This window comes from Mus musculus, chromosome 11, assembly GCF_000001635.26.
Source record: "Mus musculus strain C57BL/6J chromosome 11, GRCm38.p6 C57BL/6J".
NCBI lineage: Eukaryota > Metazoa > Chordata > Mammalia > Rodentia > Muridae > Mus > Mus musculus.
Window position 1 is genome coordinate 7428641 of NC_000077.6, and position 4809 is coordinate 7433449.

Genomic DNA, 4809 nt, shown 5'->3' on the forward strand with positions numbered 1-4809 from the left:
TGAAAAATTAATCTCAGTTCTTTAACTATGGCAGTCACATATTCAGTGCTTCCCAGGTCCCCAAGAAAGAAAGATGTCAAGCAAGGCAATCCTCACTATTGTACAGAATTCCACAGGGCAGCCTTGGCTTAGAAGACTGGTGAAAACTGAAAGCCCAGAACATCTTCTGTCCATTTGTTTGGTTGGTGATACTTGCCTCTCTTCATTTTATGCAGGGGGAACTTCAAAAACAGAAATGAGAAGATAAGCCTCAATGTCTAGAAGCTCTACTGACATCCATGAATTCCTGCCTCACAGGCAATCCATTCGTGGTACTCAGTCTAGAGTTTACAAAAGAGAAGCTGAACACATCATGGAAGGCATAACTCACTGGAGGACTGTCACAGTGTACCCAGACAGCAAGATCTGCATGCTTCTCTGAGTAAGTAGTAGTGTTTATTGAGCATGGTATTGTTTTGAAGTGTTCTTTAGTTCATCATCTATGCTGGGCTGACATCAGACAGCATCCCAAGATTATACCATCATACCAAATACTTGGAGTCTAAATGCCAATAACTTTTTGTTCTTCCTGTATAGTCTGTGCTGATGGTGGCCATTAATCTGCTCCAGACATCTTCTTCCATCTAGGATCCAGGAAAAGGCCAGCCCTTCTTTACAGCTTGCCATTATCAAACAGTGGAGAAATGACCCACGTTGAACATCATGACAAAGCCAGTTAAGTGACCATTCCCATTACCGTGGATTGAGACGTTTTCCTCTGCTGAGGGCTTTTCTAGAAGCATGCCCAGGGCAAGGCCATAGATGCTTCTCACAGTAGGATAGAAAAATCATGCAGTGCAATAACTAGTGCTCCTGGGGAAGGAGGGGGCGGCACAGAGGAGGTGCAGTTCCTATCATGTCATCAATCTTCCTTCTGGTTCTCTTTCTCATACTCTATTCCCTCTGGTTTGGGAATACCTGTTTCTTTCCTCTGTCCTTCTGTCAACAAATGTCTCCACAAGTCATACAAAAATGAAAGATAATTATTTCTATCCTGAAATTGCCACACACACACACATACACACACACATACACTTTTGCACTTGAACTTGCAAGTGCACCATCAGCAGAGACTATACATGAGCACAGATTATACAAAGTGCAATATAGCACTTTTTAATAATTCAGCAAAAGATTTTATCACAACTAATCTGCTTCTGTGCTTTGACCGCAGAGTTAATCGTCAATAAAATACCTATTCAAAGAAATAACACATGTAGATATGCAAGAGGAGAATCACAATTTTACATTCATCACAAGGAAAAGAAATCTCAAAACAATACATAGAAAATAAAATGAAATGATACATAGGAAAGAAAAGTTAGCATCAAGAATAATTCTTGTAACAAGAGCTTCTTCTATAGCAGTGGTTCTCAATCTGTGGGTCGCAACCCTTTTTGGGTCTTAATGACACTTTCACAGGGGTTGTATATCAGATACCCTGCATATCAGATATTGACATTGTGATTTATAACTGCAGAAAAATTACAGCTATGGAGTAGCCACAAAAATAATTGTATGGTTGGGGTCAACACAGCATGCATCAGTAGGAAGGTTGAGAACCACTACGTGGCACTCTCTTACATGCTCTTCTGTGTTCTGATAAGTTCAGTTGTCTCTATCTGATTCAAGCACTGCCTGACATCAGGTTTGGGTTTAGGTCCCCATATACCAGCAGTAAAGAAGGTGGGCAAAGATATATTTGTAGAGAGGAAACAGTGCTAAACCCAATAAGAAAAATAAATGATATAGTAGATTAGGGGAGACTGGATAAGGCTTAATGGGGTTCTAAGTATTGGAGGGTTGGGGATTGAGTTTCTTCCCATGTGCAGGATAAGGAGGTACAGGTAGCCTGCCTGGCATGGGTCCTAGGAGAAAGAGTCTCCAGGAAGGAGATGGTCATGGAGGCCTAGAGAGGGATGAGGGATCCATGTGGAAAGGGACAGGAAGTTTGGCTGAAGCAGAGATGTGAGATGATGTTTCGCTGAAGCAGTTCCTTAAGAGGACATGTGATGTTGGAAAGAGTATAAGTATAACCCAACAGACAGTGAACGATACTCTTGCACTGGTCTGCCTTGCAATGCTTTGCTGATCTTTGCTTGTCATGACTTGTAGAGAAAAGCACCAAAGAACATCTCATGGTATTTTGGCTGCTTCTTGATGGTTCAGTTGACTTGTGTCGATTCAGTGGAGCCTTGTGGTTTCTTCTGGATCAAATCACTGCTACTGATTTGTGTTTGGTGTTTGCTGATTGGATTGTACTGCTATTACTGATTCATGTTTGGAAGAACTAATCTAAACAGGTCCACATCTTGTTTCCTATTAACCTTTCTTCTCTCCTACCTTTGGTCGGTATGCTAGAAGGGAGGTTGAAGCATTTAAAAACCCTAATTAAAGTAGGTTTTGATATAGCTGTCACCTGTGAGGCTTTGCCAGTGCCTGGCAAATACAGAAGTGGATGCTTATAGTCATCTATAGGATGGAACACAGGGCCCCCAATGTAGGAGCTAGAAAAAGTATCTAAGAGCTAAAGGGATCTGCAACCCTATAGGTGGAACATCAATATGAACTAACCAGTACCCACAGAGCTCGTGTCTCTAGCTGCATATGTAGCAGACGATGGCCTAGTCGGCCATCATTGGAAAGAGAGGCCCCTTGGCCTAGAAAGCTTTATATGCCCCAGAACAGGGGAACGCCAAGGTCAAGAAGTGGGAGTGAGTGGGTAGGGGAGTGGGGGGAGGTATAGGGGACTTTTGGGATAGCATTTGAAATGTAAATGAAAAAAATATCTAATAAAAAATGAAAAAAAAAGAAAAAAAGTCTAAGGCCATACACAGGAACTTGAAGCACTGGACACACAGTATTTACCGTGAGCATCCCTAGTTAGAATCTCGTTCAAGTTGACATCTACAGTCAACTTTCTGAAGTGCTTATGGGATTTTCACTATGCAAACTGAGCCTCAACGGTCTCCATAGATGTGGCCAGCCCTTTTCCATGTTTGAAACTTCCCTCTGGAGGAGGTGTATAATCAATATAGCCACTGTGTCTTAAACTCCATCTGCATCCCATTATGTCCACAGAAAGCTGTCTGCAGACAAGGCCTTGGCAAGCACACACTGTATGTGTGTGTATTCAATATAAACAATTTAAATGTGTCCTTGTTTGCTCCTGAGTATGTATATGTGAGAGCATTGTGTGTATGCATGTCATGTATGAGAATGTGTGTGTCTATATGTGTGTATGTTGGCATCCTCAATTTTCAAGGTCCAATCATTCACCATGTATACTAATGCCTGTGGATGACCTCTGTGTTTTGAGTAGTATTGTTAGTAGGATGAGTGGCCAGTCTCTTGATTTTCATGTTCTGTAAGAGGCTGTGTCCAATCAATGGTTCCTATCATGATTGTGTGCAGTGTCCAGATGGTGCACATGGGGAATGAAGATGACTGTGAGTGTTTTGCATTAAGCTATAGTGGGAGTCCCTTCATGTTTCTCTTTTAAGAACAGGTTGCAATGATTTGTTTTTGACTGCCTATGTGAAAACCTCTCACATTTTCTGTGATACCTGTGCGTGATTAAGGGCCCAGCTGATCCTGTTAGAGCCGATCTGTGGTTTCTTGCCATATAGAGACTAGACTTCTAACCAGCCATCACAGTCCTCTGTCTAAGCATTATAGATAAGTGGCCTTTCATGTCTAAGCACTGTTGACTGTCAACCTTTCAGGGTCACATGCAGAATGAGCTGTTTTCCTCTGTACTTTCTATGTTTATATTTTTTCCAAAATCATCTTTTGTTTGGTCAGTTTTCTTTTGTTTTCATAATGGCTACCTTTATTCTTCTTAATTCATCCTTTTTTTTTTTTATTTCTTAGGATTTAAAACCATCATGTTGCATTATAATGCCAAATCCTGCGGCACACAGTGTCAGATAAAAGCACATTTGTAATTTTTCCAATCCAGGAATCTCAGATGTGCTTATAAATAAGCAATAAATAAGCAACTTCTCGGAAGATGCATGACTTTATCTCTTCATTTAGAAGTCAGAGGAGAGTCAGGCAAGGATCCTAGCAAGAATCTGCAGGAATAACAAAGATATGAAGATGTAAGCTGTCCTCCAACTCCATGGAACTCAGCCTTCTGGTCTACTGTATGTGCAACACATCTCTGCTGGAGCAAAGGGAAGCGGGTGCTACCATATTGGAGAACTCGGACTTGCTTTTCTTTTCGCTTTAATGAAAGTACACACATATCCACAGCCTCTGAGTGAGCATTTATATTTCTAAAGTTAAAGCCACAGGTTTACACTATACACTTCAACAAAATCTGCTTGGAGGAAGTGTCCCAACCTTGTCACACCAGGTCTTGCTTGCAAAGTTTCTCTGACTTGTCCACACCTGAATGCTATACAGCCAGGGAAAGTGGAAAATTACTCATTCACACAATTAACCTGAATATCATCTATACAGTGTTCATTCTAAGACCAACTCTGCATGATTCCCTCTGATTGTAGGGAGGTGGTGATGATGGTCAGACAGGTTTGTGACGAGAAATCCTGATCTGCCTGAGGTGAGCTTCTTGCTTCTAACTTGCTTATATGCCTGCCTATGAGCAGAAACCTGCATGTACTTTTCCATCTGGGACTGTTTTGCCCAAGTCTTTTCCTTCTTGATCTTCAGTGTTCCAAGGGATTTGTCCTGGAATGTTCTTACGTTATTTAGCTACCAATATATGCTCCTGCTCTGGATTAAGCAGAGGCCATGTCGGGGGTA

The 4809-nt window shown here is 41.5% G+C and overlaps 1 long non-coding RNA gene across 1 annotated transcript; it reads left to right on the top strand.

Moving 5' to 3' along the window:
* The first annotated feature begins 235 nt into the window (after positions 1-235).
* Gm36720 lies at positions 236-4295 on the top strand. Its single transcript, XR_381035.3, has 3 exons — positions 236-421; positions 577-714; positions 3913-4295. It is a non-coding gene; the product is annotated as a predicted gene, 36720 (long non-coding RNA).
* The last annotated feature ends 514 nt before the right edge of the window (positions 4296-4809 follow it).